Source organism: Ambystoma mexicanum, chromosome 4p (genome assembly GCF_040938575.1).
Source record: "Ambystoma mexicanum isolate Mex_15411 chromosome 4p, UKY_AmexF1_1, whole genome shotgun sequence".
NCBI classification, from domain to species: domain Eukaryota; kingdom Metazoa; phylum Chordata; class Amphibia; order Caudata; family Ambystomatidae; genus Ambystoma; species Ambystoma mexicanum.
The window spans coordinates 408,937,131-408,952,606 of record NC_090927.1 but is presented as its reverse complement, the minus strand read 5'-3'; positions in this window follow the sequence as shown (position 1 = coordinate 408,952,606).

Here is a 15,476-nt window from a genome sequence, read left to right as displayed (position 1 = left end):
GCCTGTAATTAGGCAGGCTTCAGTGTGATAGGCTGCCTTCAGGGCGCAAGGTGCATAGCTTGAAGCACAGTAAGGAGGGTGGTTGGTGGATGTGTGAGAATCCATGGGCTTGGACCACCGTGCAGGGGTTATGCGAGGGGGATTAAGGGTTTCATTGTGTGCAGTGTAGAGATGTGTGGCCACACGGTTTGCACATTTTTGGGTATGCACTTTTTGAAGGAAAAGCTACTGTGAACAATGGCGCACAAAGAGTTGGCTGAGTTTGACAGCTGCCAGGTGAATCCCTCTAGTTGAATGTTGTGCAGCCATTGCTGAACGCATTGTTATTTGGGGGACAAAGAGGATGAATTCAGTCTTGGTGAGGATCAGTTTGTTGGAGGCATTTGACATCTATGTTTGGATGGTAGCCAGACATTCGCGGAGGTGAGCAAATTATTGGGGACCACTGAAATTAAGATACAGCTGACAGTCATTAGCATAATGATAATTATAATTGTTCATTTATAATGCACTTTGTACCAACAAGTGGTTTCTAAGCACGGGATCGGGATTCAAACCTGTGTTACACTGTGCTGGCTTGCTTCCACGACAAGCGCATTGCCCCATAGCTATCTTTCGTCCCTCGTACTGATGGATGGCTATGTTGGGGTCATTAAGGAGAGTTCCCAGTGGTTCCATGTATAGATTGAATATGATTGGAGAGAAATTAATCAATGGGGAGCCCCACAGGTGACTGGGAGTAAATTGGATCTGAATGTGCCCATCTGTACAGTCTGGTGTCTTCCGGATAGGTAGGATGCAAACTATTTTAGGACAGTTCCAGAGAAGACCATTCTGCCGGTGAGAAGGGAGAAGAGTGTGGTCGACTGTGCTGAAAGAAGCCGAGAGCTGTAAGGAGACTAGGAGGAAGGAACATGTCCCCTGTGCCAGTTATTCGCAGCGCATCATCCACCAGTTGGAAGGTTGTAGTCCCAGTACTACATTTGGGGTGGAAGCCAGACTGCTAATAGCAGAGGAGACCAATTCTGCAGTCAGTTGGGTGGCAACTACTTTATCGATAAGCTTCCGATGGTGGACTGCGATAGGTCTGTAGGTTGCTGGGTCCTTTGGGTCAATTAAGGGTTTGCCTCAGAAGGGGTCATGTGAGACCTGCCATGAACACCTCTGGGAATGCACCTTCTCTGAGGCAAACATTACCATAACTGAGAAGTGCGTTGAGCACTGGGCCAGTGAGTTGTTTAACAAGTGAGGCTTTGAGAAAATCATCTATGCAAGCAGTTGTTTTAAGAGAAGCAAGTGTATCAGAGATCCTCAGGAGAGAGAGGTTGGTGAAGGAAGTTCAGGAGGGCATTACCCAGAAGGGGATGGATAGCTAGGCTGCGTCTGTTTTTCAGGCATCAATGAGGCCTCTTTTCTTATTCCTGTATTCAATAGCCTGTCATATACCAAGTTATCTCACTGAGGCTTTGTTAGATGCTCCATTGCTTTTCTCTTCCTAAGAGGTCTAGACTCATTGAGATGGAACTATCTTACAGATAAGCAGTGAATGGGTGTTTTGGTGGATTACTAACCCTTTTAGTGCCTCATAGATATCACCACCTGTATCCTGTCCATTGCGAATTTCCCTGTTCTTAATAATAACTTGACTGGTAATGTCCACTGCAACCAAACCATAGTGACCGTTCCAGCCCTATACGTTATAATCAGGGAACTGTATGTTATTTCTACAGCCCACTCTTTTGGCCAGAATATGGGCTATATATCTTCACTGCCAGTGTTCTGTAGTGTTTGGCCAAGATGTCTCGTATTAACCCCTTGTTGTTTCTTGAGAGAGCATGAGGATTGTGGGTATTGGAATCTGGAGTTCCCACTGTCCTTGCAAGAATTATGGAATATATGGTAGGTTTATTAAATGATTGTTCTACAGACCAAGTTGCACCAAGGGAACCTATTTGACTATGCTTGAAATAATTTTGTGCATCAGGTTCTGTGTGATTGGTGCTTATTAGTGAGCGCAGCAAAGGGTGCCACTGAGTTACTGATATTAGTCAGTGAGAAAGGAGAGTAGTGTTGAATGGTCGACTGTGTTGAAAAGCCGAGGGCTCAATAGGATTAAGAGGAAGGAACATGTCCCCTGTGTCAGTTATTCGCAGCACATCGCCCACCACTTGGAAGGTTTCAGTCCCAATACTACATTATTTAAAGCATATTCCCATAAACGGCTCCATGATACCCTAGGAATCTCAGAGCATGCACTGGACTGGCTGACTTCCTACCTCAGTGAGAGTCCGTCCCAGGTTATTCTGGGCTCCTTCTCCTCTCCCACCTCTATCTCCACCTGCGGCATCCCCCAATGCTCCAACGTTTCTCCCTGGCTCTTCAACAACTACCTTGCTCTGCGTGCACACCTAATTTTCACCTCTTTCCAAACCTCCAGTGTTATGCTGACTACACACAACGCTTCTTCAAACTTCCCTCTGATCCTCTTCTTACTTCCTCTATCATTCCTGACTGCCTATCTGCCATCCAGCCCTGCTGTACTTTCAATGGTCACTGCCTTAGATACTTCCTATTGGGACTCCTGCTCCCTCTTTCTGTCCCTCACTCTGGCCATCCTCTATGGGCTCTCCCCCTTATGATATGATATGATATGATATGATATGATATATGATATGATATGATATGATATGGCATTTATAACGCGCCTAGACACAGGTGTTTCAAGGCGCGACGAGGCAGGGAGGGGAGGAACAAGGGGAGACAGACAACGATCCTACTAGGCCAGGTGTCATTCAGATCGCGCAAGTGCAGGGGTGGGGGAGGGGGAAAAGTGCAAGGGGAAGGGGAGGGGGGGAAGTGCAGTACAAGGTAAGTGGCGTAAAGTAATAAATAAATAGGGCCAGCTGGTGGCAAGTGCAAGGTAAGTGCAGAACAAGTGCTGGAAAAGGGGGGGGCTGTAGGGATACAGAGACAGTCCCGCAGTGCAGAGGGGATTCCAGGGCATCAGTGCAAGTGGAGAGTGGCTGGGCCCAGGACCGAGGCCGTTAAGAGTGGTCCAGTTGCAGAATCAGTGCAGTTTCAGTGAAGAATATTTGCTGTTCAGCAGGGGAGAGGGAGAGAGAAAGCAGAAGCAAAGAGGAAGGTTTTGAGGTGCTTCCGGAACCAGAGATGGTTCTCCTCAAGTTTCAGGGAGGCAGGAAGGCTGTTCCAGAGGGAGGCCCCTGCCGTGGAGAGAGATCTACCCCCAGCTCGTTGCTTCGAGAAGCGGCTGACCCTGAGGGAGTTGGAGGCGGATGAGCGAAGGGCTCGGGAAGGAAGATATTTGGGAAGAGAGAGTTGAAGGTATTTAGGACCAAGGCCCCAGAAGGCCTTGTGGTCAATGCAGAGGGTTTTGAACTTTATCCTCGCAGCCACTGGGAGCCAGTGTAGAGATTTCAGTCCTGGAGAGATACGGTCCCTGGGCTTGAGGCCAAGGACAAGTCTCGCAGTTCTGTTCTGGATGAGTTGCAGAGGGCGGAGAGTGGAGGCAGGCAGATTAAGATAGAGGCTGTTACAGTAATCCAGCTTCGAGAGAACCAGGGCTCGGGAGACAGTGAGCTTCTGGGGGAAGGAGAGGAAGGGAAGAATACCTCTGAGGAGGTGCAGCTGGTAGTGTGACTTCATAGCGACGTCAGAAATATGAGGAGAGAAGGAGAGTGTGGAGTCGAAGATGACCCCAAGGTTTTTTTCATTGCAGGTAGGAGCAGGGAGGGGGCCAAGGGAGGCAGGCCAGAGAGCTGCAGGGAAGGAGGGAGTGGGTGTACCGATGAGTAGAATCTCAGTCTTACTGGCATTAAGGCAGAGGTCATTGGCGGCACACCATTCCTGGATAGCAGACAGACAGTCAGGGATGAGGGAAGGAGAGGGGGAGGCTGAGGGTAGCCTGAAAATGAGCTGGGTATCGTCCGCATAGCACTGGAAATTAGGGCAGAGAGCGGCGATGCGGTGGGCAAGGAGTGCCAGATACTGGTTGAACAGCCAGGGAGAGAGATTAGATCCCTGGGGGACACCGCAGGTGGAGAAAAAGGTGTCGGAGAGGAAGGACCCCAGTTGGACCTGGGAGGGTCGATTTGAAAGGAAAGAGTTCAGCCACACCAGAGCCTGACCAGTGATACCCAGGTTTTCACGGAGACGGTTGAGCAGGATGGCATGGTTGACAGTGTCAAAGGCAGAGGAGAGATCGAGCAGAATGAGAACACACGGAGTGTTGGAATCGAGGTTCAAGAGCAGGTCTTCACGGATGTTCAGGAGAGCAGTTTCCGTGCTTCTGGCAGCTCTGAAACCAGATTGATGGTCATGAAGACTACCAACAGATTCGGCATGGAGGTTAAGCTGGGAGATGGCCAGTTTCTCCAGGAGCTTGCCCAGGAAGGGAGTGATGGAGATAGGGCGATAGTTAGCCAGGCAGGAGGGGTCGGAAGAGGGTTTCTTGAGAAGAGGGTGCACAAGGGAGTGCTTGAGGGGGGAAGGGAAGACTCCAGAGGCGAAGGAGTGGTTGCAAAAGTCAGCCAGGGCAGGAGCCAGGGAGTCGATGTGGTCCTTGATAGTTTTGGAGGAACAGGGGTGAACCTGTTTAGACGAGACTTTCATAGATCGGACTTGTCTGGAAACCTCGTCAGCAGAGAAAAGTGGAAAGGCAGAGAAAGAGGGAGGAGGGGTGACTGCAGAAGGGCCAGAGGAAGAGCCGGGAAGGGAGGGAGGGAGGGAGGTTAAAGGAGGAGAGCGAGGACAGGATGTCCTGAGTTTTAGAGATGAAGTGAGAGGCCAATGCAGTGCAGAGGGCCTGGGAGGGGACAGGAGAGGTAGAGACTGCAGCAGGGTTGGCCAGCTCCTTGCAGATTTTAAAGAGTTCGGCGGAGTTGTTAGATGCCGCAGAGATGCAGGCTTGGATAAGGGCTCTCTTCTTGGTGAGAACGGAGAGCCGATACTGCCTTTGGAGCAGGCGGCAGGCCAGTTTGTCTGAGGATGAACATGAAGCACGCCATTTCCTCTCTGCAACCCTGCACTTGCGTTTTAGGGTGGCGAGATCCGAGTCATACCAGGAGTTACATTTGGCTTTGGGCTTCAGGCGGATTCTCATGACGGGGGCAAGGATATCAAGAGTAACAGATATAGCAGAGTGGAGCATGGAGAGGGCTGTGTCAGGGTGGGAGTCAGCCGAAGGGGCAGGGGGGGGGCGAGAAGGTAGCAGCGAAAGCCTCAACTGACACACGCTTCAAGGGTCGGATGACCGAGAAGGTGGGTGACAGTGAAGAGGGTGGCTTTGCCTGTGGGGTAGGGAGGGTGAGGTGGGAGGATAGGAGAAAGTGATCACTCCAGGAGAGAGGAGTGGAGAGAGGGACGGAGAGGGGAAGGTCAGAAGAGATCAGAGCATCAAGAGTGTGCCCAGCAGAGTGAGTAGGCCCAGACGGGAGAATAGAGAGTGAGAGAGAGTCGCAGAGGTCACGAAAGAGAGCAGTGGGGGGACTGGAGGCATCAAGGTGGATGTTGAAGTCGCCAAGAAAGAGGAGTTGAGTGGTTGAGGACAGGAGTGAGGAGGAGAGGTCAGCCCACTCAGAGAGGAAGGAGGAAATTTGACCAGGTGGCCGATAGATAGTAGCCACGGTAAGGGAATGGCTAGGAGAGAGAGAGAGTCGGCAGACAAGACATTCAAAAGAGGAGTAGGTCTGCGTAGGAGTGACAGTGGCAGGAATCCACTCAGGGAAGATAAGGGCAACACCACCCCCTGCACGGTTAGGCCTGGGCATGGAGAGGATCTTGTAACCGTCAGGTAGGAGTGTGTCAAAGCTGGTGGCAGAGCTGGCTGTGAACCATGTCTCAGTGAGACAGAGGACGTCGAGGTCCAGTTCCTCAAGAAGGTGACAGATATCAGAGGAGTGCTTGATGGCAGAGCGAGTATTTAGAGTGGCAATGTGGAGAAGGTTGCCCTCCTTGAAGAACTTCCGGGGAGGGGTACAGATCAGAGGTACCCCCTGCGGAGGTGTAGAAGAAGGAGGTGAAGAAGGAGCATGAGAGGGGGCAGGGAGGGAGGGTAGAAGCAAGGTAGCCAAGGATAGAGGAGGGGGGACAGCAGGAGAGGAGAGGAAGTTGATGAGGTGTGGGAAGCGTCTATCAAAGAGGAGAAGGTTGGCCTGAGGGCCTTGGACCAAGATGGTCCCATTAGCGTAGACATTGATGATGGCCTTAGAGGAGCGGAAGGGGGCCAAGAGGACATCCCAACGGGTGCCACCATTAATGGGAGAGGAGGAGAAAGGAGAGAGCACAGAGACCATATGAAGGGTCCATAGGTCAGGCGAAGGCACGAAAAAGAGGATGTCAGTGAGAGTTTCCTTAGAGCAGGCATTAGTGTAGGTGTCAGCGATAGGGAGGCCTGGGTTGGAGACCAGGATGTCCTTTTTAAACTTTTTCCTACCAGATTTAGTGAGGAGAGCAGGATAGTCAATGGAGAAGCAGTTAGAGAAGATAGGCGAGACAGAGAGCACCATGGAGTAGGAGGGAGGGGGGAGAGGGGGAGACAGACGAAACGAGAGCACGCAGACAGGAAGTGAGCGGCAAGCACGAGTTACCACAATTAGAGCAAACAAACAGTAATTCGTATTAGGTACCGGGCCACCTAAGTTTGAGAATCCTGCGAGGGGAGAAAACACCCTAGTTTACCTCAACTGTGAATACAGTGAGGCAAGGCCCCATGCGGATGTAACCAGGAGTAGGAGGGGTGGGCCGGGGAACGGAGAACAGGTGGAACTGGCGCCTGGCGTCCCCTGCGGACACCTGCAGACACACAGGGAGCCGCACTGTAGGAGTCGCCCTTGGCCTGGGGCCCTTAGCCGCGGGGGCTGCCGGGCAGAGGGCTGCCCAGGAAGGGGGAGGTTATAGGCAGAGGGAGAGGAAGGGGGGTGTGGGCGGGCAGGTAGGCGGGGAGGGAGAGGAGGACCAGGAAGTGGGAGGGGGGAGCAGGAGCAGGCCAAACACCGCGCTCAGAGCGCGAAAAGCAAAATTAAACAAAATTATTTTAAAAGCACTCACAGAGGCCCAGGCAGGGCTTCCCAGGCCTGCTGTTCCCCTAGGGCCACCGGCGACCGCTCTCCACGCTCAGCTGAAGAAAGAAGCGAGCGGGGGGAACGGCCGTCGAGTAGGCCAAAAGGGAAGCAGGCACACAGCCAATCAGAGGGGGGGGTGGGCGGGCAGGGAGGCGGGGAGGGAGAGGAGGACCAGGAAGTAGGAGGGGGGAGCAGGAGCAGGCCAAACACCGTGCTCAGAGCGCGAAAAGCAAAATTAAACAAAATTATTTTTCCTTCTCCTTCATCTGAAGCCAGAAACCTCTGAGTCATCTTCTAATCCTCTCTTTCTTTCATCCTTCATTTCCAGGACCTTGCAGGAAGTCCCACTTTCAACTCCACCTCCTCAAAGGAATTCTTCCTTTCCTCACTTTCCCCCAGAAGCTCAACGTCTCTGGAGCTCTGGTTCTCACTATGCCAGACTACTGCAATAGCTTTTTCCTTAATCTACCCTCTTCTTGTCTATGACCCAGCCAGCTAATCCAGAATATTGATATTGAATAGAGCTGCCATACTTATCCTTGGCCTCAAAACCACGGACCGCATCTCTCCAGCCCTAAAAATGCTCCACTGGCTCCCGGTTGTTGCAAGGATCAAATTCAAATCCCTCTGCATCATCCATAAGGCTGTCTGGGCATGCTACCTACAACTTGCTCTCACTAAATACTCTCCTTCCAGATCTTTACGTTCCTCCAGCACCAACTCTCTGTGTTAAGCGCTTTGCTAATCAGCAAGCTGGTGGCTGATCTGTTTCCTCAGCATTCTCTCTCCTATGAAACAGCCTCCCACTTTTTCTTCATCTTGAGCCGGATCTCCTCAAATTTCCGGAAGCTCCTCAAGACTTTCCTTTTCACCTCCTCCTTCCCTTCCTCCCCCCTCTGCTAAATCCCACAGCTGCTGAGATTGGTGACCAGGACACACCTCCTGGGTTCTTGCCTCACACACCCAATCCCCTACAGCCTCCACCCCTAACAGCACTTTGCCTTGCCACTGATTGGCCTATGCCACCACAGGCCTGAACTTACATATTTATTGGTGGCTGACCACTCAACCTAGACACATATAGCTGCTCATTCCCTAGCACTTCCCACTTGATACATCGGGCACTTACCCCCCACCCCACTGCACACCCTGTCTCTCTCTCTCTGCACTTGCACAGCCCGAATGCTCACAAGGCCTTGTAGGTTGGCCTCTATCTTTCATTGTTACATTTTAATTTTCATTCAGATGTCCCCTCCCTGTTGCCCTGTGGGCGCTTTGAAACACAATTTACTTGATGTATGCGCGCCTTACAAATGCACAATAAAATAAAAAGTAGTGGGTGCTGTTGTGAATGCACAGACTTTTATTATGTAGTTGAACTCTGTGAAGACTGAGTCTCTGCGCTTCGGCAGGTGTTTGAGTGCGTATTTGGGTTGCCATTTCCTGCGCCACAGTTTCATTTCAGTCGTCTTTAGTTCCACAATTCAAAGTAGCATGAAAGAGCCTCTAACTGAAGGCAAGGAAGCAAAGGCTGAGATCACCCAATGAGCAACTGTAGTGTGAACACCAGAAAATACAGCAGTCGCCTCACACAGTTAAAGAATAGCAATTTTGAAAACAATCTGATATTAAGTCAAACTCATATCAAGCATGCTGAGCCGAGTTACTCCTGTGCACCCTGAGCTGCTGACATTTTCAGTTATTTCTGAACACTGCTGCCTTAGTTATTACTGAGCAAGGAGCAGTCGAAGAACTATGATTGTAATTGAAATCTATTTGTAATTGAAATCTATAAGTAACAATAACACATACCTCATCTACATTTACCCAGGTCTAGACTTTTTTCAAACAACAAAACCTGTCTTTAATTGTTTTGACACTACAATGTAGATAGAGGAGTGACGGATATTAATGTTCACACACCTACTGCCATTATTTGTGCCCAACTAAGTAATTTAAGACTTTTTGAAAGACCTACACAGGCATATTGGGCTAAATTGAGTAGTAAACTATGGGATTGGTGTTAGCGGCTCATGACATGGTCTGGACAATCATCCAAAAGATACGCTCTATGCTTTTCTTTGGTGTGCTTGTGTCATGCCTCCTACCATGCACTAGACCACATACTGTTTTATTAACATAAGAATTTTTGCTAAAATATAGTATATTTGATGATTGGCTAAAATGTATCTCTTAATTAAAAGCACTTCCATTGAAAGAAGCTCTACAAATGTCAAAAGCCCTGGCTTATCATATTGAGGGTGGCCAGTCACTCTTTAGAAATGACTTGAAAAGTAACACGTACAGTGGAGAAAACACATCATTGTCATTGTTAAAGGGTAACCTTAAAAAACTTCAATGCAAAATCTTGCTGCCTTAGTACATAGTCATGTTTTAACACATTTAAAAGGTTCTCTTATCATGACCTCTGTACCAATATCTCCAAACTGGGAATTCAATCTGATCATTTAGTTTTGGCCAATGTGAAGAACCTTTTTAGCTTGGGCTATTAGGTGTTGCTTGAGACGCTTATAAGCCAAAACGATTGCATTAGAGTACAGATGAGGAGAAAAGACATATGAGGAGGCAGACACAGCCTGTAGGTGTTGTTTGATTATTTGCCTACCCATAGACTGCCCATGGGCATGGTAATTCACATGGCCATTGCCACCCACTTCCTGCCTCTCCCCACCCAAAACACCTCCTCATGGTACTCTTTGACCTCACTTTATTCAAGCCTTATCATCAAACTTTGTGCTCAAAGTGCCTGCCAGGGTTTTTTCAAAGCAGTCTTATTAATGGCTTAATTGGAGTTGTAACCCTGCTACTGGTGTAATAAAAATGTCTTAACTAGGTCTGCTTTCAGCCACTCGATTTATCTCTTATTTCACTCAAGTCCTGTCAAAAATAAAATTAAAAAAAACATTGGAAAATCGAACAGTTTGTCTTGTGTATATGTTTTAGATATTTACCAGGCACTGCTATTAGATGCCCATGTACTCACACCATTTTGCAGCTGCTACCATCGATAACCAGTTAATACCACTATCGGTGTGCCAGGCCTATTGTGTTTCCCATGCCTACACAAAAGCACAAACTGTTTGCATTGCCAATGCTTGTTTATTAGATGTAACCAGTAAACATTCATTGATGTAAGGGTCTATTTTGCACTTTATTTGAATTTCCCTCACATGTTAGTGCTTCGAAGTTTGGAAGAGAAAAGGGGAACCTGGGGTGTCTAAATGCTGGTCAGAACTGATTGAACAGAAAGTGCATTAGTTGAACAGTAACAGTTGCATTTCAGTCATGGGTGGTTGCGGCTCCTGCTCTCAGGTATGAGGTTATGTTGGCATTATAGCTTCATTCTGATTTTCTACATATTTTAGATTGAATCTTTTAGGTAGAATATCAAAAATCAATTGGCCTGCACCTTGAAAACGTTCTCAGGTTATGGGGTACTTTCTGGGGCCCTTCATTTTTGTTATTATTTTGCCCAGGATCACACATTGTGGTCAAATAAAAAGAATTGAACATGAGTCTGTGATCATGTGCTGTGTGCTATGTGCTTTATATGATGCCAGCATTGTAGGGAAATATATAGGCCCCTTTCACTCTGTGGAAAGATGTGCTTCTCTGAGTGTCGTTTGCTAAGGAATGGGAAATTAGCTGACTGCAATACTCTTTTAGATGGGATGCTTGGATAGAGCAATGCCAAACCTAGTGCTAAGCCAGGGACAATACTTTTTCACATCAATTCTATTGTGTTTCCAAATAAACAAATCACACTAAAAATAGACCAGCCAACAGGCTTTCATAAACGTTTACCTTTATGATCGTTTGAAAACTCCTGAACACAATGCGACATTTATATGCACCATGTACGAGACAACATTAGGTAAACATCAGCCCCAAAAAGAAACAACAGAATTGCATCAACTTGTACGTGCCTTTTGTAATAGAAAGAAAAAAAATAACAAGTGATTTCCCATTTTACACTGGAAAAAAAAACTCTATAATTTGCAGGCCAGTGCAGCCTCATTTACGATTTACCATTCCTTTCCCATATACTTTTAATGAACTGATGATAAAATTGGGAAATTTCACATACAGTTCAGTGATGCAAATATCCTTTAATTCCCTCTATACGTCCCCACCCACAGCAGAGATTTCTCTTTTTTCTCAGTGAGACTATTTATAAATCAGCACTTGGCAGAAGACGTGCGTTTGTGTCTCCTGTCACCTTGCAAGTAAGCTGACAGCCTTTAGCGCTTCTGCAGAATCTATCTTTTTGCACAGGAGGACACAGTTGCTCTTTGGTAACTAAGAACAGATGTGTTTTTTGTCCCCTGTTTATTTGCTTTATCCCAATTAGGCACTTCCAAATCAGACCAGGGGTTATCCTAATTCATTTTTTCATTTAATTCTTCTTGTTTTTAACTCATACTCACCAAGAGCCCCATCAGATGGGGATTCAGAATGCACAAGAGATGTCTTCTACCAAGCAGGCAGTCTCTATCCCACTGTCAGCTGCCTGCCAGAGCTCAGCCATGATCTGGCCCATCTACCTCCTTTCTGCACTGCTGAGCTCAGATTGAGTCTCTTCCCTTTTCATTTTTTCCCCTCATTTCTCCTTCTTCTTACCTTTGCTTCTCTCATGGCCAACCCCTTCCTTTCCGCCTTCTCTGGCTTATAAGTCTTTTTTTCATCTCCTCTCCCTTTGCCTATACCTTCATAATGATCCATATTGTTTCACCACCCATTTTCGTGCATTCTGCCGTGAGGTAATCAATCAATCAAACACCTCCCCTTTTAGCCAACACCCCAGTAATTTGCTAAAACCCTTTCTGTTTCTCCACAATGACCTTTATACATCACTACAGCATGGGTGACATGTGCAACATAGCATCCTGATATCCTCTCTGCATTCCGGTTTAAACAAAGGAGCTGTTTTTACAAAGCACATTCTGCTGTCTCATTGCACTCTGAACCTCATGTGCATGAAGCACACCACAGATCAGTTGTCAATGTTGTATTTATTTTCTAAGCCAACATTGCGGTGAGAACGCTCCTGCACCCACAGCCTGCAGTGTGGGTTATGGCCTAAGCAACCACAGTCTAATTACTAACAATACTAGTATTAGTCTTGTTAAGGTTAGTTATTAGCAGGATTAGTAATTAGTCATGTTAATTGTTAGCATCCTACACTACGCTGTGCTAAGCTAAAACCTACATCACCCCTTCTTTAGTTCACCATTGGTGCCTCACATCAGCACAAAGCCACACACCTAACACGTGCTAAAACATTAGCACCATTTCTACAGTGGTACACACAGCCTCCTATAGGAGTCTGTGGTGTCACCGAAATGAGTGCATGGTTGAAATCTGTGTACTAAATAGCCCTACATCTTGCATAACCATGTTGTTTAATATTAATGCAACATAAATAACATGGGGTGTGATCATATGCCAATGCAGCACATAGCACTGCTCTAATTCTAAAATGAAGCTGCTCTGATTCTGTTCATTTTAATTGTATTTAAAATGTATCTAGTTTTGATTTGAGCAGATTCTCTGAGCATCACATGTCTACGGAACTTCCTAAACTGGAAATTGTATTTTATAATGTATTGTTTTGCAAATTAGAGCCATATGTCTCTGCATCAGATGGGAACCAAGGAACAGCGGAGAGTAAACAATGTTGTAAACGTCATTTTTTGTACCTTATTTGTCATTTGTCACATATCTAAGCATCTCAAATGTTTGCATCTTTTCCTACTATCATATTATTGCGTAATTTGAGAAAGCTACAGTTAGAATTGGTGGCAAATCCTATATTTTATGTATCGCCAGCACACAGTTATAGGAACATGAGCTAGTACTAATAGCATATTAAATGCACACTGCATTGGAACAAATGAAACTGATGTGGTTGCAACATAAATCATCTCTGGTTCTGTTAGTTCTAGTTCATTTAGTTTTTATACTCGAATACTGGCATTTACCTGCAGTACTTGTCAACGACTTTTGTAATATTGGCTGTGACATGGCGTACCCCATTCTCCAATACAATCAGCTCCATTTCGGTAGCCGAACACTCACTTTCTTTGATGTCTCCAGTGCTGTTCTGCCAAAAGCAGAAGAAGAAACGAATTGATAAACAGTGGTGGCCATCTTAGAAGGGCTGTTCCAACCACTGGTGTGTACAGCATATGACCAAGTATTTACTACATCATGTCCCCGACTTGATGTGCATTTCTATCAGTGTTTTCATAGTAATTCTTGTGACACTGGATTATTATTTTTCTTTTTAAAAAGCTCCTGATTTTTTAAGTATCTGCAGTGTGAACAAAACATCGAAGAACATGCTTTGGTGCAAATCCTTTTAGTTAAAATGACTTCACGCTGAGAGCATCCTTGGGCCTCATTACGATTGTGGCGGTAAGGCAACAACGGCGCCGGTAGTGTTACCGACGCCGTTGTAACCATGCCGCCACATTACGAATTCTGCTCGCGGGTGCCGCTCTGCACGCCTGGTCAGACCAGGCGTGCAGAGCGGCACCCGCGAGCAGAATAGGATGGTAGCAATGGTACAGTTATGAACGGTACCGCTGCTACCCTCCTCCCCATTCCCACTGAGCCCTATGGGGGCTCGAATGGGAATGGGGACGTAACGGCTCCTGGTCCCGCGCAAGGGGAATTACTGGGCCCGCCGAGGTCGGAATGACCCGGTAATTCCCCTTTCGCGGGACCCGGAGCCAGACCCGAGTTTGGGGATAGCCATGCCGGTATAAACGGCATGGCTACCTCCAACCTCGTAACGAGGCCCGATATGTATTTAGATTTGTCAATGAGCACAGCAATTCAGGACTGTGAATGGGAAATTGAGGGGCATTTTTTTCTTTTCCGATAGCCTTATGTTCCGAATCTCTCATAATCTCATAACCTTTTCTTTCCCGATAACCTCATGTCTCAGAATTCAAATGATGGCTGCCATCTTGAGGAGTGGCATGGCATATCTGCAGTTCATTACTCAGTCAAGGGCACAATTTTCATTGTGGGGTTATCACAGGCTTTTTTCACGCTGAGTAGTAGTAGTTACTTCTTCCAAATGTAACAGGTACAATAACTGTAACATGACTGTATTTTTCAGGATTATATGATTAGGTCATGTGTCAGAGTAAGGATTGAAGCCCAGGTGACCGGAGACCACAGTTACCAATTTAATCACTACACCACAAGCCTCAACGAAAAGCACAGGGTTTTGTGACCTCTACAGAAAACATTGGGCCTCATTACACGGATGGCGGTGAACCATGGCGCTATTAGCGCCATGGTTCATGCCGGTAAAATACCGGCACCGCCTTGGTGGAAAGGGGAATTACCGCCCTATTCCAAGGTTGGCGGGGTGGTAATTTCCCCTTCCACCATTGCCCTTCCCCATTCCCATTTTTGCCCCATAGGGCTCTATGGGAATGGGGAAGGCGCTAATTACGGTACCGCAAATTGCGGTACCGTAATTAGCTCCCTGGTCCCTTTGCGGGTTGGTTTTTACCGCCTGCAAAAAGCAGGCGTTAAATTCCCCAACCCGCAAAGGGACCTCGTAGTAAGGCGGTAAGGATTTACCGGTACCGGTAAAATACCGGTACCGGTAAACCCTTACCGCCATCCGTGTAATGAGGCCCATTATCTTTATCAGTAGGCAAATCAGTCAATTATTTTAAAAGCTGCAATGAGGAATAGACACAATATATTAACAACCATCAGTGGCAATGCTACAGCTGGCTAAATGTATGTTCATATCCCAAAATACATCCATTGGCAGGCTAAAAGATAAAGCAAGCAACAACAAAGAAGGTTCACACAGATATGATGATCCAAAAACTAGTTTTAATAACCAAAGTAGAAGAGGGACAATTTTCTTATTGAACTTGAACTAATACTGTGCAAATCAAGGGGCTGCAAGAAACAGTCACCATACACATCCAAACTGTGGATAAGGGAGCAGCACGTGACGCTGCAAGGTAATATAGAGAACTTTACGTTTGGGAAAAAGAGAACACCTCAATGCATACAGTGAATATAAACTTTAAAGCAGCTCAACATTTTTTTTAAATATCTTCTGTTTGTGTTTTTCTGTAATTGTGTACTCCGTTTACTTTGGTTAAGGCTATTGCAACACGTTGTGCATTAAACTGCACAAGCTGAAAAGCCTAAATAACAAAAATTCCCCCAAGTCTCTCAACAGGTCTTCAGAAAGGCTGGTAGAGCTGTGGGAAAGATGAGCCATGTTCGAAAGACATGTCCATGTCAGCAATTTAAGACCGACTGGACAAAGAGGAGATCTTTTCCACGTAGATAGAAGTAGTGCGATCCTCACAGAAATCTGGCTCTTCTGGA